The following is a 27538-nucleotide window of genomic DNA, read 5'->3' on the forward strand; positions in this document are numbered from 1 at the left end:
CTAGGGTTCAAGAATCACTGGGCAACTGAGGAACACCTTTATGACATGACACAGAGCAGTTCCCTTGGATAGATAAGAAAATTTAGTCCCTTTTACGTAAGCAGGAACTTCCAAACTTAGAAACTGACAGAAGTTTTCAGAAAGGCTGAGTTCAAGAGGATAGTTATAATTTCTACAAGTTTTACTAAAGGAGTACTTTTTGTACTGCTGTGTATTATTTGAACACAACTGCAAAGTGATGCAGTAATGCCCAGGTTGTTTCTAATGGAGATTTTGATGGGAGCAGCTTGCTAATAATTGAGACTCAATTACAACCCAACACCCAAAACAGATGCCAGAAATACACCAGAACTTCCCTTCTGATCAGGAACCAGTCTGACTTTTATTGCTGCAGTGACTGATTCATCAAGAACTGCATGCATTAATATGGTGGCACACAAGAGCTGTGTCTCTTGACACAACTCAAAAGTGCAGCAGAGCAGGGGAAGAACTTCCCTGCCCCCAGTGCAGCCACAACAGCTTCTGCTTCAATGTATGTTGAACATGGCCTTCTGCACACAAATTAAACAGGCACTTTTGATTTCAGGTTTTTATGCCACAATAATTATTTCCTTTTCCATTAACAAATTTTAACTAAAAGAGAATCTGCACACATCTTCCCTTTCCCTGTGTGATCTGAAATAAAAACTATTCTTCCCCTGCAGAACTTCACAGAACTAATTTCCCTTCATTTCTGAAATCTGAGATCTACATTACAACTCTGTTTTCAATATCAAAACCCAGTTCTGTTTCTCCTCAGAATCCCATTTTACCCCACATCAGTTGCTTACATGAAAAGGACTAATACCAGGAAACAAATATATTTTTAGCTGACTTTAATGTGACTTAGCAGATGGAAACAAGGACAGTTTGTTCCATGAGAATGTCACACAGTACTCCATGGGCACTAGTTTGGAAAGTATTGGTAGAACTTTAAATAACCTTGTCCAGCTGGACATGTTTTCCAGGAAACTTTGCCACATTCAGAGCTCCAGTCGGCCTTCACATGCCATGTAATTTTGATTGCAACAGCTCCCTCACACTGAGAACAGAGTTGTCAGCAAGAAAAAGCCCCCACATCAAGAGGAAGACAATCCCAGCCAGTAAAAGCAGTGGGAGGTTCTGCAGGCTCTACATTGTAGTGATGCAAGGAGATGCAGAAAACCAGAAAATGATAGGAGTCATGCATTTAATCATTCCCTAAAGAGAATAAAAATAATCTGTTTACAATTGTTCATAAACAAAATTACATACACTATTTTCATTGTGCAGTTGGATTAATGATAAGGGAGTGAGGAACTGGAGCAAGTTTTCCAGAGAAGTGGTGGATGTGCCATCCCTGGAAGTTTTCAAGACCAGGTTGGATGGAGCTCTGAGCAACCTGGTCTAGTGAAAGGTGTCCCTGTCCATGGCAGGGGTTTTGGAACTAGACAACGTTTAAGGTCCCTGCCAACCCAAATTTTTCTGTGATTCTATAACTTTAAGCCTGCAGAATGTAAGATCCTTTTCACTTAATTCAAGAAACGGTGTTGTGGAGTTTATGCCAGCATTTCTTAACCTATGCTACACAAAGTACCACTTTACTATTTTGAAAAATACCTGTAGATCATCGTGATACTCTTTCTTCTCCTGCGAAAACAGCTGGAAATTTCCATGTTCATGCATTTTTCCCAGTTGGTTTCTTCTACATGTGTGAGAGTCTGGTATAGAGTTAAGTGGTTTTTTTAAGAGTTTGAGGAGCTGCAAGCCATAGGCTTCAATTAACTTAACAAACACAGAAACAGTTATAAGCCTACAAAATAACTTCTGCAATGTCCCACAGCAATATGCAACATGCAAACTACTAACAAGCTATCTACACCATTGAAGTGAGGCCTTTGCAGATGACTCCTGATGCCAAGCTAAGAAGCTCAAAAAGCCAAAGCATAATAAAACAATCAGGTAGGAAGGATTTTTTCTGTTTCTTTGGCGTTTCTATTGAGGTTTTTTTCATTTCTGTGATTTGGAAAATTTCTCAAATTAGTCATAGTCTGAAAGGGGCAAGATTTTCAGTTCCACACCCTAAAAGTGTTGACATTTACTATCCCCATTTTTCTAACATTCAGTAAATTCACCAGTGTAAGTTTAAAACTACTTTCCAGCCACTACAAATGAGCAAAACAGAAAAGTCATTCTGGTTGATTACTGTTTTGAAATTATCCATTTTCCTCCTAACACAGGTCAGTGCTAGCCAACACTTCCCTTTCCACACCAGGGAGAAAAACATCCATCAAACCCAGCAGTAATTTCAGTGGGATTTGTATTTCCATCATATAAGCAGAGTCTGTTTCCTCATTAGCTGGGATACCTGCAGCACCGTGGGAATGCAAAGCACTCTGTACTGCTAAGCTTCACCACTGACTCACAAGGGCAGGAAGTGTTGTTTTTTGCAGACCTTTGAGCAGTACATCAGATTAAAACAAAATGTCCTGCCTCCTTATACTTGTTTATTTTTATACTATAAATATAGTTAAGTTCATTGGGGAGCTTTTGAGTTCACCTTCACTTCACTATGAGTGATTTAGCTCCCATGCAACTCAGGTAAACCAGAGATAATGGAAAGATCAGCTTTGTGCCATATCTGCCTGGTAGCCATGCATGGGTTAATTCTGGTGACATTAAGACCCAGAGAAGCTTCAGCAAACAACCTAAAGGCGATGTAAAGCCTAGTACACAAAGCTAAAAGTATAACCTAATTTTAGCAGAATATGCAGTCATATTTCAAGCTTGTATTATTGTACAGGAGAGCTAAAGAGCATCTTAACTTCCCTCTAGTGAGCTTCATTTCATTTTCAACTGCTTTTCCTCACTTCAAATTTGCAATTCAATGCAATCAATTTCACTTTGGTTAAACAGTTTAATGTGCTCTAATAAAAACAGGCAATTGATATTCTAATTCTGTTGTATTGAAACTAGCACTGTATTATGAACACACATGACAAAATATAGCAAGTACTATGGCAGCTACTTAAGAATAATTTTTCTTCAATTGTTTGTTTGAGATATAACAGTAGCCTTTATTGCACTTTTAATTTCAAAGGGCTAGAAGGTACTTTATAAATTACACCTTTATATACCAAATAATCCTAATTTCTGTTTCTGAGATACATCAGGGTAATCTTCCAACACTTCGCAGCAGTACCATATCATAATTTAAGGACCAGTCTTGTAAATACTTTTTGTGCACTAAATGTTTCATTGGGATCTGCTGATAGGATCTTGGTCAGCAGGGAAAGACTGCCATTCTAGTTTTATTGATGCTGCATGGAGAAAGACTATATAGAGGTACAATATAATTGAAATATCTGGATTCGATAATTTTTCAGAAAACCTTTTCTGAGGAAGTCTCAAAAACTTCCTGCCTTCTATTGACTGGAACAGAGGAAACCAGAGGAGGAATGAAGTGTTTTCCAAGTTTTTGTTGTGTGTTTTGTTGTGGTGCTGGAAATTGTTTTATACAGCATAGTTATCTGTCTAAATAATCTCACAAAGAAATAAACAAACAGAAACACTAAGTAATGTCCTTAGTTACCATTAACTAATGAGCAGAATCTTGTTTTTGACTGTTCTCTGTGTTTAGTCATCAAACATACCTGCAGCATTGGTTTAGTATTGATTCCGGACAAAGACTATCATCTAAGAAAACACCCATTACACTCTAGTATTCCTTGCTGACTTTCCATCATGATTTTAACAGTCTTGAAGCTTATAAATCTTGAAATCTGGTGAAATCAATATCTGATACATCAGATGTCAAATCAGGCCAGTGCTTTACCTTCTGAGGCTTGACCTTTCTTGACAAATTTTCATTAATGGCAGAGGCAATCCTGCTGGAAAGGGCTGAAGAAACATGGAGCACTAAAATGCCCAAAGGAAACCTGAGTATACCCATCACTTAATGCATTTGGAGAAATCCCTTAATTTATGTGTTTGTAGCCAGATCTTCTGAGAATCTAAATCTTGACTCCCACTCTAATTTTCCAAGCAAATTTTCTGACGCATTCCTTTGCTGCCTTCAGAAATTATGAAAGCTCATGAAAACATCAAATAGGAATAGATTTAGAGTTGGTTTACTTGTCTGTTTTTTTTTTTTCAGGCAGATCATTATATTCAAAGCAAAGGTTTTTGAATTACATTTGCAAATGTGAGCAGGATCACCTTCAGAAGGATTAGTGGATTTGCATTGATGAAATATTGCAATACACAAGACATGTAATTATTAGTCTCACAGTTGATACTTCTCTCCCTTACAAGTGCTACCTGCTAGCATTGATTTAATTTTTTTTCTTCTGAATTAAGGCCAGATTAATTATCTTACAGAAAGCCAAGCTTATTTATGAATCAATTACCTCTTATGTGTGTTTTATGCTCTTATTTTTCTGCATTTCTCAACAAATGAGAAGCTATTAAATCTGGACAAACATTTTTACAGATCAGTTGGTAGGCAGGCAACAATGACAGCATTGAATTATTTCCATAGAAATTAGCTAATTACCTCTGTCTGTTTGTGGCAAAATAGTTTTAAATGTGTTTTGCATATGTGTTGCCAATCTGGTAGGCAGAGATAGTTGCAGGAAATGTAATTAATAGATAAACATGAAACCAAGTATGGGCACAATACAGTTGTGTTCTGAACTGCTCAATTATTTTGTTAACTTATCCCTTGTCTAATTCTTGATCAATAAATCAAGAATAACATCAATTTTTTTTTCTCAGAATTGCTCACTCTGGGTATTTCACAGGATTATTAAGAATTTTTCTGATCTATGTTGGTTTTAGTGGTGATTTAAGCTGAAGCACAATTAGATCCTGAGGGCTTGTCCAAATATCAAGTCAGGTATGTGAGCAGAAATCACATAAATCATGCCTAAAAAAGGAGCATGACATACCCAAGTTGGTATAAGTAAGCAATAATTATTAAACACCCAGAGTGTGTCACAATATGAAAAAAAAATGCACTTGCTCAAGCAAATATTCACCTCTTCAAGCCACACATTGCTTTGCAACTTCACCATCAATAACTCTCTTCCCTGAGTCAAGACCACATCATTTTCAGTAAAAAGACAAAGCAACTGAAAGGTGCTTCAAGTTAGTAGGTTCAAAAGCTAAACCAGGATCAAATGATAATTATAAAGCAGTAGCTGCTACACACATGAAGTTTGCTTTCTTTTTACAAGTTTTATATTTTAAAGGACATAAACGAGGACACAAATTTGGGGGGCATTTACAAACAAACAAAATAGAAACAAACCCAGTAATCTACTGGATAACCAAACACCAATACAGCAATCCAGCCACAAATCTATCTAAATACGTATGTAATCTAAAGAAATATTGCCATCAAGCAAAAAGTATAAGAGGAAAAGGCCATAGAAGGGCCTTCACAGTTCTATTTTTGGTCAGCTTATCCAGTGTAGCTATTTATTGTGACCCATTACAAGACTCAAGCTCCAGGACTGAGCTGTCTAAAGAGACTTTTGCCAACTTGAAGACCCATACCTATTTATATATTCTCTTTTAAAAAACTTCATCAACATACAATTTCTTTAAAAATTCTTTTAAAAATTAATTTCAAACTTTCCACATACGTACTCCAGTCTATCTTCTGGATCTCTTCCATATTTTCTCTTTTAATATCAGGATTTCTTTTGAATCCATGTTTTCTTCTACTATCAAATAACTATAAGTCTGCCATATCTTCTTTATTCATACTGGACAATGCTGTGTCAAAAGCCTACTTGACTCATCCTACTGTCTCTTTTCCTGCCCTCTCAGTCTCTCAGCTTTACTCACACTTCTGGTTTCAAAGTTGATCTATAAAAAACTTTCCCTTCCTGATTATAGCTCCTAATTTCATTCAGTGCCTGCTATAATTTCTTAATTAACTAACTATATAATTAAATTTTACCACATTTTCTGAAACATCTGCCACAAAAGAAGGGTTCCAAATAAACTTGGAGTATTACTAAATATGTTGCTATTAACTACAGTCTCTCATACAACTATCTCCGTTTCTATCCACATGGAGTACATCTTTCTCTTGGATTAGCTGGTAAGTCTTCTGGGATGGGAACAGTGTTTTGGTTTGGTGTTTGAAGAGCCCTGAAGAGTAGGTTTCAACTACTCTGAGACAGATGATAGTTTAATTTAAAGAAACTTTAATAATTCATAGGGATAAAGGTTCCCTACAGAATCTGACATAATTAATTCTGCATTGAGGTATTCAATAATTCTTCCTTTCTTCAAACTGGACCTCAGTTTACTTAAATATGGGGGGAGTCTGTCCCACAGACCACTTAGTAGCAAGTAATAAAGCCTAACTTTATTGGAAAGAAAAGAAATTTCCCTACATGACCCTCCTCAGGTGCCTGCACCCCTCAGCCTGATCTAGGACCAAGTTGCAACATTTGAAGACACGAAATATCCCTGGGGGCTGTGTGAGCGCAGCTCTCCACACCTGCACAGTAAGCTGTCACAGATGCACTGAACAGGCTGCTGATAAGTTAAGCAATTGCCACAGAGCTCGAGTTATGATTACAGACAGTCCTTGCTACCAGACACCTACTGCTTTAACATCAGCAATAAGGTGAGTCATTAAAGCAACTTGGGAGCATCACTGAGCAAGGGCTGAGACAAATATCTCTGACTGCTGCAATGGTGTATGCTCTGACAACTAAGAGAGCACTGCCCTGGGGTCTTCCCTGCATTATTATCTCTCTCCCATGTCCATCTCAAATATTGAAACTCCATTCCTGCTGAGGGTTCAAAGGAAGAAGGAATTTTGCCCCTTCACTTTCCTCCAGCAGCCTGCTTATTTCAGAAGAGTTTATCAGTCTATCCAGGCCTGAAACATTTTTTACTGGGGTCCTTCCCCTGACACTACTAATTCAGCTCCTCTGAGCTTTTTCCAAGCAGCAGCAGCAGATTTATAAATTGGCTTGATTCATACACTGCCACTCACACTCTGAAGGGTGGGTATGATCCTATCATATGAATTTCAGCCTGGTACAACCTGGGAAAGTTATGGTTAGCAGCAGATAAACAGAGATGGTCTGTCTGCAGACTTGGGAAGACAACTTTGCACTTCACATTTGGCTAGAAAATTATCCTTGTAGTCCTCAGACATATTCATTCAATGTGGTACTACTTTTTGACAATTGCACCAAAAAAAGTTTTCCCATAATTTTGTTTTAAATGGAATTTTCTAGCTCTGAAAATATTGTTTCTATTTATATATTTACCAGCAATAATCCACATCCTTTTTTTACCTTTGTCCTTTGGGGAGTTTTCCCTGGGATAGATTGTCCCAGGCAAAGTAGGCAGGGATGGAAGAAGTTATAGAGGTGGACTCTTTGATTGGTGTGTTCATGAAAAGCACACCACTGAGCACATATAAAAAGAATATAAAAACAGCTGTATTCCCCTTAAAACAACATCTTCAACACAATTTTGGATTAAATATGTATTTCAAAACAAATAACAGAAGAAATGAAATAGGCCAGTATCTTAAACTCACTTTTTTTTAAACTTGGTGTGGTCTCAATCTGATGCAAATTGACAATATAATTGATTTATTACCAGTAGATACAACTAGACCAGTTGCAGATTGGCAGAGGACACTATGGCATCTTTATCCCCAGGTGAATCCACAAACCTCAGAGTAGTAAATTGCAGAAAAATGTTTAAAAACTCCCGCTATGTTCCATTTGACACAGATCTGTCAATCCTATTCTGTGCAAAGATGGCTTTGGAACTAGTGAGACTTGTTCAGCCACCAAGTATATTTATTTCAAATCCTGTATTACTAGACAGTGACAGAGAACTTTTTTGTTGGTCTTGTTTCCAGCCACAATGAACTTCTGCTTTTCTCCTCCAAGCAAGGTGAACCTTCAAGCAGACCAGGAGGTAAAGTTGGAGTTGAAGAACAGCTCTTTGGAAACACTTTCTCAAGACATCCCCAGATATCCCTGGCTACTCAACATCCTGATCCACGACATGTTTCTAACCAAGTTAAGGAGATTTGTTTTCCACCTGCAATTAGCCTGTGAATTACCTGTGTGCTTTCAGTGAATTATCTGTGTGCTTTCACTGCTTTAATTGAATGGACAGTTGGCACCTGATACTGATGCCCTGTGCCAAACACTAACAGTCCAAAGCATGTGCTTGTTCAAACTACATCTGATGACATCATTCTCAAGTAGAACTGTGTGCAAACACTGAAGCAGAGATGGGTTTGTGATAACACAGACTTCCCCAGTTACCATGAGCATTATTTCTTAGGAAGAAAAAATGAATACATTCCAAAAATGAACAAGATGTAACAGAGGCAAATTAAAAGCAGATGACAGGATGTCACAATTTCAGGCATCAATTGCTCAAATGTAAATACGATATCCTAATCACCATGTTCTGCAAACAAGTCTTTAATTTAAACCAGAGCCCTCAAGTCAGAAAACACAGAGTGATTTCAGTAGGTGCTGTGAACATGTTGCTCATTGTAAACTCCTTCAGAAACTTGTTCTGAACCAATGAGGAAAAACACTTTCTCCCTCTTTCTTCCATTTATATTCCTAAATAGAGATTTTTTTTGAAGCTTGGAAATGCCAAATTTGAGAACCTTGAATAAAAGTTCTCACAACGATATAACTTCTGCGTGTGCCAATTCTGTGACAATCCATTCAAATTCTGCAGGAAAAAAATGCATTTAACTAAAAGAAAAAAAAAAAAAAACGACAAAACAACCTCAACCCAAACCAACTGATGCCAGCACTGTGTTAAAAGGATGCCACCTACCGGGCACCTCATCAACCTCCAGCAAGAGATCTGGAGAGGTAGGTGAAGTAGATCTGACAAAACTGAAAAAGACTGCTTTTTAGGGTAGCTCCCTAAACCTGGACTAAGAAAATTCAAAATTAAAACCTCTCAGTGCTCCTTAAGCTTGGGGTTTCCCACAAACTCAGAGTTTTCTTTCTTTTCTGTCAGCTTTCTCATGTCTCTTTTTTTCTCTTGTAGTAGTAGTAGCAGCAGCAATAGCCGTATTTCATGAGCATCTTTTCTTTTCTTTTCTTTTCTTTTCTTTTCTTTTCTTTTCTTTTCTTTTCTTTTCTTTTCTTTTCTTTTCTTTTCTTTTCTTTTCTTTTCTTTTCTTTTCTTTTCTTTTCTTTTCTTTTCTTTTCTTTTCTTTTCTTTTCTTTTCTTTTCTTTTCTTTTTTCTTTTCTTTTCTTTTCTTTTCTTTTCTTTTCTTTTCTTTTCTTTTCTTTTCTTTTCTTGTCTTTCCCCCTGGTGCTTTTATTCCTGATGAGAAGGCTGCATCTTAAAATCTGTTTACCATTCTTTCTGTTCTCCTCCATTAGGCTAACAGGTACTATCCAGGCTTTCCATTGAAAATGGAACAATTAAACAATTAAAAAATGCAATATATGCACAGACATGCAGAGATGCACACAAGCAAACATGATGGAATTAATATCAAGTTTTAGGGGAAAATCAGGCTTTGCTTTAAATCAGGCTCTGCTTGGTGTGGTCAAAAACAAAAGTTAAAGAAGAAGTTTCAGCTTTGAGTTTATATTTCCTGGGTTTGTGAGATAATTTCAGCCCTGTTATTTAATTGCTCACTACATTCTGTCTCAGCTATTGGGTCTCCTTGTTATTTACAATATTGTTTTCTAGTGGGAAACTGCCAAGTGTACTTATGTCTAGCATCCCTTCCAATTGTGGAGTGCATGATACCAGAAAAATCCTCAAAATTGGAATGAGTTTATAGTCGCCATTATTAAACATAAACCTTCAGAAAAGTGTGTAGCTGTTGCCCATGTCTCGTTAAAGAGTACCAACAAAACAGAAGGACACATTCTCATTTACCACTCAGATCAATTTATTCTATTCTAGCAGAGTTAAAAGACTTTGAATCAAACATGGATTACATTTATAACTACCTTCTCCAGATTCCTTTTCACTAACAGATTAATGCAAAGTAATATTAATTATATAAGTAGATTTTAAGTCTTTGTGTTTTCACAATCTTCACTGTTTGCTACATTGACAGTACAAAGAGGACTTCATATGAATCAATTCCTTTCAAGTAAGAGTTAAGGCTTTAATATAACAAGTGTGATATACAAGGGGTCACAAAGTTGGTTTACTTAGTTTTAAAAGAAGTATCAATATGCCTTCTAAGAGTATCCTTCTTTTTGTAATTGGAAGAAGTATTTGGTGCAGTAAGTGATGTGGTAACAGTACAGATGTGCTTTTTATCCACCAACACACATTTACTTCTTCTCACCCAAACCAGGGTGTGCCTACTAACTTCACACTCCTTGGGAGCTCTATGATATTTTGCTATTTCATTCCTTTGATGCAGCACAGCATATAGACCATACCTTAAGAGTGTATCTCCTAGCTACAGAAACTCCTAGTTCTACCTAAATAAACAATGTGGACAGATTTTCCTTTTTCTGCTCTGGGGAAAAGTCATATCACAAGAGTTAGCTTGTATACTCAAGAAGTTCTTTGTTTGTCCTGTCTGTTTGGCAGTGCTTCTTACTTGCTTTTTTTGCTTTAAAATTTCACTTAGGATAAGGATACTATGGAAAATATTTTGTGAAATGCTGCTTTAATAAAATTATAAGAAATAAAAAATCTAAATCACTGATTTTAAAGAACACCAAATATACCTTCTCAAACTTCCCACCCTCACGCTTTGTCCATACCTAAGGATTATCCTGAAATATCAAAGACAATTAAGAAAGAGGAAACTGTTCAGGAATAATCATGTACAAATTAAGCAAAATGAAGAAATAGGAAAGGCAGTTTATGACTAGATCTCTCTCTCAGATAGATGTGTGGATATCTGAAGGAGTCTCTAAAAGTCTCTCTCTCTTTTTTTACTTTTAACTGGGAGCTCTTCATACATAATCCTATTGCTTTGGGATTCAGCAGATTTTGAGGAAGTCAGTGTACCAAACAGGATTTCACTACTATGATATTCCTCTCTTTATAAACAGACATTGACACAGGTATGAAAGCCTATGAGAATTCTAGAGTTGTCTTAAGTATGGCAAACAAGTATCTTAAGATATTTTACAGGATACCCTATTTTAACTACTTTGAATAAGAGATCACATCTTCTATTATTTCCTGTCACAGAAAAACCTGCCCCTGACACATTTCAATCTCTCTGACAGGATGGCAGTTCTTTCAGCTATGGGAGCTACCTCATGCCCTAGCAGCATTTCATTTCTTTTGCAGTGTGTAAAATCTGCTCTTAAAAAAATGCCTTAAAAGGAATCAAAGTATGAAGAACAGAGATGAACTTCTTTTATCAGGCTAATGGTAATGACCCTTAGAGAAAATGTAAGTTCTTCATGGACTAGGATTAAGCCTAAACACTAACAGATTGGCTGTCAGACTGCCACCTTCTTGAAGATTGATGAGTTTTATTCAGCAGCATTAAGATCACTTTAACATAAGCTCTCAATAGTATTCTAACAGCTTTAGCGTCTGGGGTTTTTTTAAGTCTAAGGTACTTAAATTACTGCATTGTTTTCCCTTTCCACCTTTGCTTTTACTAATGGATTACATTTTTACCAAAGACTCTGAGTTCAATGTTGCTAAAAGGAACAAGGGGAACAAAAGGAAAACATGGCACTTCAAAAGGAAACATGGCACTTGCCTGTAACACTTTATGTGTTTGTAAATCACTGGTGTCCATATGTCATATAAGGTCTCTTCTCTTGGAATTAAATTCATAAAACCAAATTTGTGTAATAAAGTCATAATTAAAATCTCCCCAGATTATAAAGGTAACTCCAAAGTTAGAAACCACTTGCATAACCCTTACTTAGCCTTTTTGAGAATAGTTACTACAGTTTTAAATGCTAGTTTTCACACTTCTTTTGCCCTTGGAATCCTTCTTCCCTGGGTTTTTAAGGATGAACAGTGCCCACTTAAAGAAAAGTGATTCAATACTTTATCACTGGTAGTCAGTGGATCTCATTTATTGTATTACATAAAACCTTTCATAGTAAACAGATTTATTAATTTCTCAACATGGCTTTTTCCTTGGTGCTCATTTCTGCAGTATAAATGCTTCACTGACAAAGAATTAACCTCCAAACTACTGCTGTTTGGTGAGAGATAGCATTATTATGATTCCACAATGTTGCATTGATGGGTTGGCATTTTTTTCCTTAATCAAAGGCTTCTAAAACTTACTACCTACTTTCAGTAGCTCAGCATATCATACACATGAAGGATGAAGAAGCAATATCTAAGACATGGAAGGAAAAACATTTAAAAGATAGCTGACAGTGAATTGTGTTTTTGTTAATGCTGCATAAATGTACATCACTATTGCAATGTCCACAGCTCATGCAGCACATCCTGTAGAGGTATTTTCCCATGGAATGTTGCCTTTTATTTCAAGGTAAACTGTGTCTATTTTCTAAATTTCCTAGGCCATTTTTAAATTGTACATAAAAGCTTATTCCTCCTTCGGTTTCTTACAGAGATGACATAATTTCTGCTATTTAGCAGATGAGTTACTTACCCTACTCTGAGTTTAATTTCCTTTGGAGAGATCAGTGCTTTCAGCTCTTTTCCTTTTTTTCCATTTTTGGATATGCCTGGATGCCTCCTTTTGAGACCATGGTAATTCCCTGAGTCATAGAATAAAATTGGCTGTAAAGGACCTCTGGAGATAATCTAGTAAGCCCCCTGCTCAAAGCAGGGCTAACTTCAAAGACAGATCTGCTTATTCTGGTCATATCCAGCCTAGTTTGGATCTTCACAAGGAGGGAAATTCCACAGCTTCTCTGGGCAATCCATTCCAGTGCTCTACTCTTACCACTCATCTGCTTGCTAATGATTTGGATCTGACTGTGATTTCTAAATGTCCCCAGTATCATGTGATTAACACTACTGGATTTTAGTGACATTCTCTCTGGTAAGAGTGTGAGACATTCTGCTATTCCAAGACCTTGCTTCGATATATCATGTGCAAACAATTTACCAGCAGATTTTCTGAAACACTGCCTTCTGGATAAAGTGTTGGAAAGCACTAATTAGCTGCTCTCCTTGTCCTTTCAGGCTTTCCAGTATCAAACTGTGCATCTAACATAATGAATTTGGTTGTTACAGAGGGCCTGGAAGTGATGACATTTAGCATGAGTGGGTTTTGTTCCTGCATGATTGCATGATTGTTCTTGTGTTGATTTGTTCTTGATTCACCACCTTAAAGATCTTTAATGTCTATGCCTATATGGAACACCCTATCATTTTTCTTCTCTACTGCCATCATCAAGTGCACCCTTTCTCATGGCTTCTTCGCTTTTCTAATTAACATCTTTATTGCCAAGGGGCTCACAGAGGAAATAGCTGTTACAGAGCAGTGCACTTCTGGTACTGCCTTCTAGGTCGATTCTGCAGCAAGAAGTTGACATCCTCTGTTTTCAAACACACTCATAAACCATTACACAGACCTGCCAGGCCAAATATTATTTTCCATTTTTTTCTGCTTTTAATGTATTTATCAAATTTAATGTACAGCTAACCTTTCTATGCAAAATTATTTCTGCAGGAGTATCAATCATAGAGATATCTGGATGTTTACTTGTATCTTTGGACTTTCATCTGCAGAGAATAAATGTTCTTCTAGCCATGCTGTATGCCACAGATTCAATTTTTCCTAAAGTTAGTCCCAAAACTTGTCCCAAATATTGATGATCATTTTTATGGCTACTTTTTCTTAATTTATTGGAAAAGATGTATATCTTATCACTATAAATCTCCTTTTTTTTAACATCAACATTTCTGCTGGCTGCTTTCCCCAGCAACATTCTTCAGCTGCACACTTTCCACCTTTGATCTCCTCAGTTTGCTTTGCAGTATTTAGCACACATATTCTTAAATGCCTGCTTTTCATTTTTCATTTTATGATACTCCCATGGTCACTGGCAACTTGCTGGGTTTGTGGCTCTGGACCATGCTTCTAACATGAACTTTGGTTGGTGCTTCTCTCTGGGACTGTGCACACTAATGACAGCTGACCCACATTTTATTATCTACATGTCATCTCCAAATGTCCCCTCATCTGATCTGTATCTTTTATTCTCTAGTTATTCTAGCGGTATTCTAGGATGTTCAAGTCTCCTCCACTAACATACATACTTTTCTTTCATTTTTACCTCTCCTCAGCAAAAGCTATTTTTAATCACTTTCAGCTGGTTGATTCACTCACACCAAAAGACTCAGTAGGTCTTCAGCTTTCCTAAGATTTCTTTGCTCAACAGAGAATTTCTCTCTCTGAAACGATATACTTCAAATTGCTCCGTCTATCCACATTTCCTCTGCCAGCTTCAAAACTTTTGCCTTATAGACATCTACAAATCTTCTCCTCTCTCTGTATAAAATCATATGAGAAGCAGGATCATCCTCATTCTTTGTCTGAAGTCCAGCAAAAAGCAGATTCCATTAACCAAACCTGTACATTAAATGAAGTTTTCTTCTTTCAAAGGGTCTACACTTCTAGCCTTTCTCTGTGTGAGTAACATAAAATTTTCTCCAGTTTCTGTCTGTGAGCTTGGTTTAAATTACTACCACAAAGACTGGTAAATAGCTTACAGTCTGCAAGCCCTGCTCACACACTGAATGCGTTGAACTAAAGAGCTGCTAAAATTAATTAGCTTCCCAGATAGCTTTTGTACCCTACCCAGTGAACCTGACACAATAAACCCATTACACCAATGTTTCAACTACACATGGTGAAAATGGCTCATGTGAGACACTAGAGCCTTTAAACACTGACACAAAAGTTCTTCACCAAAAATCTTCACAGATGTGTGCTGACAGCAGAATATGGGTGGGGCTCTGGCAGGTCATGTATGACTGGTGCATTGTCAAGGATATTGCTCTTTCTACTCTGAGCTTCTCCATCATGAACTTTTTTCTGTTCCACTCCTGTCTCCTCCTGGACATTAGCTGTTTCTTCTCATCTCTTTCCACTCCCCATTCTTTCAGTGCCATTTACAATACCTAGTCAGACCTAGTTCCTTCCCAGCTTTCTGCCACTGCAGTTTGAATCTCTTTCCCAGGCATTCACTTTTTCCCCTTCTTAATGCTCTCATTTTTCCCAACTTCATAACTCCAGTATATTTAGTGGGGAAGGGGGGAGGTAATTCTCTCTCTTCCAAAACATCTTCCTCCTAATGTTCTCTCTCTTCCAAAACATCTTCCTCCTAATGTTCTGATGTCCTGCAAGTTCCTAGCCCCATCTAGTCTCTAAATGCCTGTTTCTGGAAATGTCAGTTTCTCCCTCAGTATCTAATGTGTTGTACAAGCTTGTCCTTATCAAATGACTTGTGCCCCAAACTCCAGACTCTACCGGTCCTTAGTACTAACTCCCAATTCTGGTATCCCTCTTCCATGTATGAAACCATTTCCATCTTTCTATACTGTTTATACCTCTTTCTGCTCTTTTTTTGTACTTTAGGCATGTTCTCTCAGCTCTCTCTTAGGCAGCACAAACTGGCTTATGCTACCTCAAAACTGTGACTGCAGTTGGAATCTCTAGAAGATCTGGACTGTACATGTGTGGGTGTGTTCTTACACAAATGTAGAAGGTTCAGTCTTGACTCAGAAGCCATCTACTGCCAAGGCCATTTTCCACTGCATGCTAGCACAAGGACTTCTCAGGCAAAAAGGGTGACCAGAACATGTGAATGTAAGCAAAGGAATATATCATGCACTCTGGAGGAGATCTTCAGAGATCGTGAAAATGATCTGGCTAAAACTTTCCAAATAAATGCAGTGGACTGAAGATAGATTAAAAAAAATAATAATAAGTATGCAATGTGAATAGGTCTGTTTTCTCTCCCAATATTTCCTCCAGTCTGTTGCATCCTTGTCCATCCAAACCATGTCTGCTGTTGAGTTCAAGACACTTATTACAGTGAAATTTAAAAAATTAAAATAGTATTTTAATATAATTTTTTACACATAACTGAAATTTTGATCACTTGCAAAAGTACTTTTATAATGATAGTAAACCCAAGATTTTATTTTAAAAATCTTGTAATTAATTCAAACGTTTAATTTTCACTTCTGAAAAAAATGAACATTTTCAATAGTAAAATTAGTTCTGAAATTTCTTAAATTCTATACTGAAGTAATTGGCATATATTTCTTTAAATATTAAACCGTGTGATTTCTCCATGTGGAATTGCACATCAGTGGAGAAAAAATATAATTCATCACTTTGAGAAACCTCTCATCAAACATGTTCTTTGATGTGGTATATGATATGTCTGTAGCATTTGATGATTCACATTACAGTAAATAATATACTGACCATGTGTTGCAAGTTATCTAAATAAGTAGATAAATTATAGGCTTTGATGCTAATAAAGCACTGTCCCAATATTTTGCAAGGGGATGGAGATACTTTCAGTTAATATTTGAGGTTCCTCAGAACCCTTTCTGCATACAGTGCATACATATCTCCTTCTGGCTTAGTCACACTCATTTCTCACGCACTATAGGCCATTTAAGCCCCACTTCTTTTCCTCTTACTAAAGGGGAGGCTGCTAGTTTAAATGCAAAGATTTGTGTAATTTCTGTCACTCTGCAGACAACTCAGACAGCTACAACAATGACAAAGTGCTGGAGTGGGCTTGGCTTATTATTCTGCATTTAAATTTGAACAGCAGATGAAAAAGAAGTGATAAATTTATTTGGTGGCTACCTACTGGTTTCTCCAGTGATGACCTCTGATTACATCAGGCATATCATGGGATAAACACTTTTCTTCCAAAACATTTCAGATCTGATTGCCAATAAAGTCAGCAGGTATTTAAACACTTATGAATCCACACATACTTATTTTCTTTTCGGTGCTGAAATTAGCCCAGTCTTTAGGAAGTATACACAATCAAATACCCTGAGACAATAAAACCAAAAAATGCAAGAAAAAACAGCTGACAAGAAAACACTGGGTCTGCTTTATCTGTGAGAACATATGGTAACAATGATTATTATTTATTACTTGATCCTGCTTCAACCCAAAACGTACTTGGCAACATTTGAACACAGAAGAAAACATTGTATTCTAACACAAAATAGCTCCAAGGCTTAAAGAGTCAGACCCTTCAGCAGTCTGTAGCTGTGAAAGTGGTACCGAGAACATTAAAGGAAATCTCCACTCACACCATTTGCTTCCCATCACCGAGTTTTAATCAAGACCAGAGCTTAAGAGGACTTGCTAAATTCCAAGCACTACAACTCTGCACAGTAAGGAGCCTGTGATCAGCTGTGTATGGCTTACTCTTTCACTTACTCAATGTTCTTAAACACCCTGAAGCAAAGCCAAAGATTTACCAGAGATTCTCTAAGCTAGTTTGACTAAACTGCCCTTTGAAATGTAAATGCAATTTCCCCTGCTACAATATAGGTAAATGGAAGACAGTGCTGTCTATTAATCAGTCATTTTGTAGCATAACTTCCCGGTTTATCTCTACCACCAAATGTTCAGTTGCATATTGCATTCAAAATACCTCTTTCTTCTGAGTTTTTCCTTTCCATTTCAGTCTTCAAATTTTGTGTTATTTGATGCAACTTCTACATCCCATACCCTTCAGTCCAGTGTTTCCACCTCTGCAGTAACAGCACAGCTGAGGGTAACAGCAGTAAACCTACCTTCCCTTTCTGTATTGCTTTGAACACAAAAGAAAATGAAGATCCCATTAGGAGCTGGATTGGCTGGTGAGAACAAAAGGAGTTTTTATCCAGAGGGATCCAACTTCTAGTCAATGAACACTCATCAGTCATAGACACCTTTTTTTATCAAATCCAAAAAACTTCAGAAAGTTTCTCTAAGCAATCTAAGTAGTGAAGGTGTGAGCATCCTCTCTCTCCTGTCCTTCAGTATTTAAGGCTGGATGAGATTGCACACAGCATATTTAAGAGTATGAAATGCTCCCCCTGTTTAGTGAGCTAGTATAGATAATATGTGTGTATAGTTTATACATGGCAATGTAAAGATCGTCTAATATCTTCTGTGTTCATTTTACTACAATGGATGACACTAGCCCATAACAAAAAAGAGCTGTAACTTTATGGGACAGCATTCATACCTCTTCCATGAGGAAACATACTTATCCATTAAGAGATGCTTACCATCTGCTTTTTAGCTGGCATATGGCAAATTACACCATCATGTTTCAACAATGAAAAGGAAGTGCAAAGCAAGAGAGGGAACAAGTGATGAAGCACCTGCACAGTACAGGTAACTAAGACTACAGAACACAAGCTACAGACTAAGGCTACAAGTCACTAATATTATGTGAACAGAGACATCTATCAAATAAAGCTGGATAAAAAATCACATGGTGATAGGTCTGCTCAAAAGAACATAGCTTGTGCAAAAGTGAGACATAAATAGATTTTGTACTGAAGGAAGAGTAAAACATCACCAGTTTGTCACTGAACCATAATGGGGGTAAATTTAAACAGAAAAATCATTTTGAGGACTCATGTTGCATCTTCACAGATCACAAGCCACATCCAGCTTGGCCTTGAACACTTCCAAGTATGCAGCATCTGCAACTTCTTTGGGCAACCCATTGTAGTGTCTCACCATTCTTATCTAAAGTTTTTTCCTGTGATACAATCCAAATCTGCCTTCTTTCAGTTCTTTCTGTCAGATAGGACATTCCCCTTTGTCCTATCACTTCATGTCCTTGTAGAATGTCACTCTCCAGCCCTCCTGTCGACCCATTTTAAGTACTGGAGGCCTGCTATAAGGTCTCCTGGAGCTTTCACTTCTCCAGGCTGAACAGCCCCAACTCTCTCAGTCTGTCCTCACAACAGAGGTGTTCCAGCCCTCTGATCAACTTCACATTCCTCCTCCAGAACTGCTCCAAGAGGTTCACATCCTTCTTTGTTGGTGGTCCCAGAGCTGGATGCAGCGCTGCAGGTGGGGTCTCACAAGTGCAGAACAGAGTGGGAGAATCACCTCCCTTGACCTCGCACTGCTTTCTGTGCAGCCCAGGACACATCTGTCTTTCTGGGCTGCACGAGCACATGGCCAGCTCATGTTGAGCTTCTCTTCAACCTGGTATTCAACGATTCCCTTAAATCGTCATAGCTAGATTTGCTACGGATGACTGCTCTGGCATACAAAACTTGTAGGGAACATCAAGATACAAATAAAATACAACTGAAGAGCAACCTGTGATTTTTCTAAGCAGTTAGCACTCATTGCTGATATCAGCTGGAGGGAAATCAAGACTAAAAAAGAGTCATCCATCTGCATACATCATAGCTTAGATGCTACAGTCACTTGAGCTTTCTCATGTCAGATAATGCCTCAGCGCTGCCTGAGAGAAACAGAAGTGGCTAATTCACTCTATAAAATTATTCAGTCTCTGGTTACCTTTCTCTGTCTTCCATCAAGCTCTAAACAGTGCCATGAATTACAGAAGTTTTTGTTATGTGAGCACTGAAAAGCAAGTAAATATTTCATTATTAAAAAACCACAAGCAGAAAATGTAGTTGACCTTTGAAGGGACACTGCCAAATGCTGAGTCTCATTCCAGTCACTAATAAAAAGGTAAAATAGAAGTTTAGTTTGTTTTTCTTGTGCAAGTATATCACAGCACAGTCTTAATCAAGAAGCTTTGACATCTTTGTAATGGCAATTCTGTGTTTTCAGAGGCATGTAATATATTTAAAAGAGATATTTTTAATTGTCAGCTTAATTCTGACACGACAACTCTGAAGACATGGCATAATTCATTTTGACTCAAACAACCTCCAAATACGTTTGTAAACTCACTTGGCATTGCCTGAAGGATGTTCAATTTCTAGATGAAATAACCAGAATAAAAATATTTTTTTCTAATTTTTAAGGGGCAGTTAAGCACTTTGTAGACCACCCAGGAAGAGAAAGGCATTTCAAACACCTCCTTTTGAATAATAACAATTTTATAACTCCTGCTTTACCCCGAGGTAATGAGGACATCACAAAATAAACATGTCAAAGCCACCAAAAATTTACATCATATCTTAATACTCCTTGAAAATACATACCATTAGAGCTATCTTGAATAAAATGCAGTAAAACCATAAATTTAAAAATATTGCTTATTTATTTGATTTTATCAAACGTATTATTCATCTAACTCTTGGTAATAGTTAACATTATTCATCAGAAACCACAGGTAAAGTGATTTGGTTCTTATATACACTGCTGGATATGACCAAGCAAGAAATTATTTGCTGAACAGTGTCACATGAAACTGCAACACTGAAATGTGACATATTAAACTGAAATGCATGCCTTTTCAAAAAACAGTCCTAAGAGCGTGGTGAGAACAGCCATTCTGCCAAATCAGTCAGGTCTTCTATATTAAAAATTATAAAAAAGCCAGGGTTCAGATGCCACACTATGTCACCTTTCCTGAACCCCACATGATAACTTTGGAAAAAGGAGTATGGCCATCAATCATGTTGAGGTGCAGCAGATAAGGTGCACTTACATGAACTGCATTTTTCAGTTGGTTTTGTGTACAATATTGACAGGTAAGAAAATGAGTACTGCACCATCCATCCACCCCCTGGACTCAGGAGTTTTCCTCCACACATTTCCTCAGTCTCTGGTACACAGGTTAATCTGATCCTTTGTAGAAAGCCACCTTTCAGGACTACACTTCAGCATGTAACTTGCTCAAACCAGTTCTAGTTCTCCTATCTATTCTATTTCCGAAGGCATTTTGGGAACCATAGAAAAACACACGGCACATACCTCTGATGTGCTTGATACGTACTTGTGTTCCCAGTGCTATTGTCTATCAACTATGACCAATGACTACACTTGCTTCTTATGGCTGAACACCCAAATTTCTTGTACTTCCTTGGTTAAGTGGTAAATCTTTGCATACATCCATAGAAAGCAGCACAAAGAGTCAAAAGGAGCTCACTGCCAGAGGACAACTACCACCCCCAGGTCCTTCTCATGCTCCTTAACTGAGAGTCACCTCAAAAGCATGGAGCCAACTGAACAGCTCACAGCCTCTCTGGTAAGGCAAGACCATATCCTTGGTTTGTTCAGAAGATGCCCTGAAGAAAGATTCCTGTGATATCTATGGATACCACCTTGATTAAAAAGGTGTCCATCTGAAATGGCTATAACTACACTTAGCAGGAAACTTGGATTTTGCAGTTGTAACTTCCAGGTGACTATCAAGCCCAACATTGTAAGCAGTGCTCCTTCTTAACTGAGGCGTGGACAATTCCATCTGCTAGTGTTATCTTATATTAGTTCTCCATGTGAGCAATTCAGTGTGTCTCTTCATTTAAGTTACTTTGAAATGCACTCAATTGAAGTGACTAAAAGCAATGTCAAATGGAAAGTGGGTATAAGAGCAAAAACCAATATAAAACAATGTGTAATTACATGCTGTTCTATGGAAGTCCGATGTTACTAAATATAGAGGTTAATACTGAAGAAAATAAGATCAGTGGGAAATAACATACAACCTTAAGGTATTGGTCATTCATTTCTGGGTACCTTTATGAAAGAATCAATTAATCTTTTAAGAATTTAATCTTCTTAAAAGGTACACAGTCTAACGTTGTTACATACAGAGTATTCATGTTTCAGACCAAGATCATCATCATCTGGCCGTGGGCAAGACGTCTTATACCTTCTTGGTTATTTACACTGCAAATTTTTCAAGAGAGTCAATTTAACTCTCTGTGTGTAGTTCTAGGTAGGGAGCTGACTGGATGCCACTCACAAACAATGGTTGAAAGTGCTCAGCACGTAACAGGATCGCTCCTGAAAGGCCCAGGTAGGATCTATGGTGGCATTAATATGAGTTTCAATACTGACAAATGACAACAGTTAGGACCCAGAAACACATTACCAGAAATAAAACAAAACTGAGTTTACCAGCTTACTAACACAGAGAACCAACTATCACTTTCAAAACTGAATTAAAACTGAATTTCATTGTATTTGCTAGCATAACTTTCAGTCAAGTATAGCTCAATTATTTAGTTGCTTTTTTCCCAAAACTTCTATTTGCGTGCATTAAAAAAAAAACCAACCAAAAAAAAAAAACCAAAAAAACCCACCAAAAAAACCCTAGGAAAGTCTTTTTCCTATCTATGATTTTTCAGGAACTTTGAGTCATGATATGCTCTCTCTTCCTCCATTTTCACTTATACAAAACTAGTAGGAATTACTGACAGATATGCTGGTCACACCACTATTATTTTGTAACAGGACTTGAATGTAGCTTCTTATAGGTCTACAGATACAGATTTAAAATTAACTGGTTAGGTTTTAAACATCCCATTTTATCTCAATCTACAAGAGAGCTGGAATAAAAATAATTAATCAAACCCTCTGTAGAACATTGTTTTCACCGTTAATGAAAATTCTCAACTTTTTCAGATGCTTTTCAAAATCACTTAGCTGTAGACATGCAAAGAAAAAGTTTGCTAAACTAGATTCTGTCAGTTTATGAAGCTAATCATTGTAAACATATTATTACTATTTCATTTAGATTTTTAGAAAAGATGCTTCTGTTGATTCATCTCTCAACAAAGTTTAGGAACTGCACAGAACTAAACTGTAACATGGCTCAGTTGTTTGCTGAGATTTTTATAGTAGCTCAAATATTTAGCAGTCTACTTGTAAACTTCTTTGCCACAAATGAAATAACCAGAAAATATTATTTGCTGCTTGAATACCTTGGTTAAAAGTTTGCATATGCAAACTGCAATCCAACTTTTTTATGAAAAAGTGCTTGAGTCTGATGAAACATAAAAACTGGAGTGTAAGACAAATCTGAACTGCCTATTTCCTCTTGAAAGCACAATACAGTTTATTCTATATATCTTTTTAAAACAACTATTAAGACCTGTGTGGCTCTTATCCATGATTCTAAAGCAGTAACATGTAGAGATGTTTGAAGTGCCATCACTAGCCAGATTTAAACATTGCCACTTGAATTTCTAAGTAAATTTGGCTGGCACTCGCTATAAATGATAATGAAGACGTATGGTGAAACCTGCCCTTTGGAGGGGTTAATTGGGATTTTGCCATTTATCTTAATAGGACCAACATCTACCCAAGATTTATAAAGTTTGCATGCTCTAATACATACCAGTAGACACAGAAACACAGTATTTTAGTTCATTCAGAACTATTTCATGTCAGCTAGCGTATGACAGCTATAGTAAACATCAGAGTGGTAGCATAGCAAAAGTTGCCTACCAGCAAAGGTTATCATATGTCTGAAGAAATTACACTGAAGTATTAGCTCTCCTGTATTTAATTTACCTACTTGACAATTATGTCTAGGATTCTGAGAGGTGAATTAAATTCCCTCTTCAGCTCAACATCACCTGCAGTTTGAGCTGTTGGCAGCAATGTCATCCTGGTCAGCCCTGATACACTCAGCCCTAAAGCAGCATAAGGACCCTTTTTTTACTGACCTAACACAAGGATTCCCCCCACAATATCATCCTTCAACCACTGAGGGGGGAAAAGGAACAGAAGCAAAATTTCATTCAGTTCCTATGAAAAAGCAAAGGCATTATATTGTGATGTCTTGTTTAATTCACTCTAAACTCCCTCTAATCAGACTACTTAACTCTAAAGTGCACAGTCCTGAGAAGAATATCACACACTGCATTACCCTTAAGAAGTTCAAGGGTTACCAGTGTACGTAAAAGCTTGTCAGGAAGACATAATCTGTTAGATATCGACAATATTGACTTTGAGAGGTCTTAGGATACACATCTTTCTATTTACTCTTTTTATGAATGATTTTTTCATTCATCATTTCAGCTACAGTTGCCATTCTGTAACTAAAATAAACCAGAAGTTTTTCTTTCCTCTGCAAATTGTCAACGACATTAACCTTGTCAAAAAAACCTACAAAAATGAAATCAATATAGCAATTTAAAGACAAAATTGGCAGGCACTATATTGTACTTGGACACATTCAGTAACTAGCCTCATATATCAATCTACCGTCATCAATGGCAATATTCTGAAACCTACTAATGTTGTTTATTACATTTGCGGTGTGACACGCCAAAGTAAGTACAGATATCGGTCCAGCAGATGAAAAATAACACGGAGATAATATCTTACGTGCCTGAGAAGCACGAACTAGTGACTCAGGTGTCATTTAAACGCGCTGTACTTCCAGCACGGAGAGCGGCTGCTCTATAACCGATACGCTACCGGCAGTGACTTGCTCACCAGTGCAGAAGCCGCAGCGGAAACTCCGGGATCCACCGTGCCCCGTCCCCGCGCTGCGCCCCGACCGCCAGCTCCGAGCAGCGGCGGCCGGCCGTCCCTCGCCCCTTCCCAGGGGGTGCACCGCACACGCCGCCGCAGCGGGTCGGAGCTCCTACAACCCATTCCCTCTTCTACCTAAATTTTTGGGTGCAGTGCCAGCCAGAGACTGGTACCCCCCTCCCGCCTGCCCCGAGGGTTCTCTGGACGCCGGCGCCTCTCCCACCCCGCCTGCCCCGCGTCCGCTCTCCCGGGGGCGGCGGGTGGGAAGGGCAGGCGGCGAAGTTGCCGGGACTTACGGTGGCAGCGCTACCGACGCTGGCGCGGCACCTCTCCCGGCCTCCCGTCACCTCGGGCCACCTCCGCGGCGGCTCCGTTCGCACACCGGAGCAGCCCGCCCGCCCCTTCACTCCTCGGAGGGGCGCATGGCGCTGCCCGCTCCCCGACACCCGCCCGGTGGGTCTCCGCGTCCCGGAGGGGGCGGACAGGCACTAGCCAGGGTCGAGCCCCTCCGGCGGGGCTGCGCCTCGGGAAGCATCTGCCTCCTCTCTCCCGCGACGCGCCCACTCCCCGCTCCACCCCGGGCGCGGCGGGGCTTCGCGCCGACGTCGGTGCGGGGCGGCCGGAGCCCGCCCGGCGGCGGCGGCAGCGCCTCCCCCGCCCCCGCCTCCCCGCGGCTCCCGGCGCTGCCGCCGCCGGCGGGGCGACCGTGCCGGAGCCGCCGCTGCGGGGGTGGCGGGGAGCGGGGCCGTGCGGCGCTCCCGGCACAGCGCCCGAGGAACGGGGGTCCTGCTGCGCGGGGCCGAGAGACTCCCGGCCCAGGGGCTGGGACGCGTCCCCCATGCCCCTCGTCCCCGCGGGGGAGGCGGGGTCGGCAGCCCGGCCGACTGCCCTCTGTACCGGAGGTCCCTTCCCTGCGGGGCCGGGAGTTCCCGGTCCGCCGTGGGCCGGGCTATATCCGCAGCGAGGGTGCGTTTCCCCGCAGGAGATCGGACCCTGCTATGTCAGAGGCCCGGCCGGCGACCTCGCCTCCTCCTCCTCCTCTTCCTCCTCTTGGAGGAGAAGGTCTTCAGATCCGAGCCAGCGTTGAGCTTCTATCGCGGGCATCTTTTGAAAAGGAAAGCCTGGGCAACATGGGGCGTGGGGTGTGGGGCCCCTGCGATCCGGCACCTGGGCGAGTGGGGCGCTGCCCCCGCAGCGGATCGAGGGTTGCTGGGGCCCCTGGCCGCCCCGGGGAGGTTGTCCCGCGTCCTCCCGTCTGCCCCGTCTCCTCTGATGCTCTTCCAGCTTGCATGAACCATCTACCTACCGTCCACCAAGCCGGGGAGGATGAGCAAGAGGTGGCCACAGCATTCATCCGACGGCAGAGTCATCTAAATTCCCATTTCTGCTCCAGAAGTCATGTAAACGTTTTAAACTAATTAACTCTAAGAAGAGGCCGAGAAAGACCTGGTTCCAAGCACCTCTGGGCACCTCTGGTCTCCTCAGAAAAGCAGACCTCAGCTACACGGGCATCCAGGGGCAATTGAACCAACACCTCCCCCCCCCCCCTCCCCCCCCCCACCTCGCGGAGAGCGTCGAGTGGTGGTGCATGAAGTAGTGCAGGGAAGGACTTTTCTGCTATGACTGTTACAAGCTGCCCAATATTTAAATATCCAGAGAGCCACAGTGAGGGTGGGAGCCGGAGCGAACGCGCGGTGATTCACCTCAGCACTCCTGACGAACATGTCAGCGCAGAGAGCAGGTGTCTTCCCAGCAGGTGGAGTCAGGAGGCAAACTTGCTCGAAAGGTACCACCACCCGGCTGAGGACAGCTTTTTTCTTTCTGTGTGAAGGATGTTGCTGCCATCAAATAACGTGAACTCCGGCTTTAAAGTCACCTGGCTTACTTCTGAATGGAAAGTTAGCACCTAGCACTGAAGCGGTTCTCAGGTGTTTTTCTTCCAGCTGCCACTTTCTCTTACAGACTACAGCCAAATTTTACAGTTTGCCTTTCTTACAGGAACCTGCATGCAAAAGCAGCTGGCTGCCTTTTTGCAGCTCAAGCCATCCTGAGAAGGGTGGGAGGGACAGGAATAAGAGAGCCAAGTGCTCAGAAGGAGGTGCTGGGCTTAGCATGCACCAAGGTCCAAGAAAAAGGAACTTCTTGCCACTTTTCACAGCAGCTGATAAAAGAGTTCCTCCAGATAATACCATTGAAGAAAATTTGTCCTACTCGACATTGGGGTGGGGGGGGGGGTTGCGACACTCCAAGAATACTGATGTAAATCGTTATCCCTTTAGGATTTAAACTTTCACTGTTGGTTTTATCCTTTTATGCTTTTATCTCTTGTGGAGACAGCAAAGAGAAACAGTGGAAGCTGCTTTTATGAGGTCTCATAGTGCCACAATTGCTTCACTCTTCACAGCATTCTCTGGTAGGAGAAGTTACATCAGGGGATGCTCTCATTAGCTGCACTAGGTCCGGCACCACGGAGCAGCACCCCTATGGACTCACTGCAGTCATGTCCCTCTCATGCTACAGCTGCCCCGAGGTGGACTTGGGTGAGTCACAGTTCAAAATGCTTCAGATGTTTGTGGAAGAGGAGGTGCTCAGAAGCAAAACCTTATGCTGAAGCCTAGGAAAAGCAGGAGTCTTCCCTTTCCTGCCACTGCAGCAGTAAATTGAAAGAGGTAAAATAGAGAGCCAATTTCTCCCAAGGTCCACCTGTTTCGGATTATTTTGTATGTTATCCAGCTAATACTGCTCATTCTATGACTGGAATGCATCACATTTTCACCGATGGGTTTTATATTTATTTCAAAACGGATTGCATGTTTCTCTGTTTTCTTAGTGAATAGTATTCATCTGCTTAAGTATAAATCTGTCATCCCGTAATCTGGAAATAGCTTTCCTAAGGTTTGGGTGTTTTTTTAATAAACTCCCATTTTGTTAACCATTACCTTGACACAGAAGCAGCACTTTCTCATTTGTTCTGCTATAAGCAATTCCCCTGTGCCCCATGGGACTGCAAGCACGAGTACTTACTTCTTAGAATGTGTGTGAAATACTGATCCCACCCATAAATAACTACTGGAAATTATTAACTGTACCTCAATGGTTTTATTTCTGCTTGTGCTCAGGAGTCATTAGAACACTGAATTCTGCAG

General features: G+C 39.7%; 1 protein-coding gene across 1 annotated transcript in view; it reads right to left on the reverse strand.

Annotated features, from left to right (window-relative positions):
- Positions 1-24919, reverse strand: part of CALCR (calcitonin receptor) — a 153199-nt gene extending 128280 nt beyond the window's left edge. Inside the window, exon 1 of the mRNA XM_053959429.1 lies at positions 24689-24919. The gene's annotated coding sequence lies outside the window, so the exon portion shown is untranslated. The remainder of the gene's footprint in view (positions 1-24688) is intronic.
- Between the last annotated feature and the right edge of the window lie 2619 nt (positions 24920-27538).

This window comes from Vidua chalybeata, chromosome 1 (assembly GCF_026979565.1).
Source record: "Vidua chalybeata isolate OUT-0048 chromosome 1, bVidCha1 merged haplotype, whole genome shotgun sequence".
NCBI classification, from domain to species: Eukaryota; Metazoa; Chordata; class Aves; order Passeriformes; family Viduidae; genus Vidua; species Vidua chalybeata.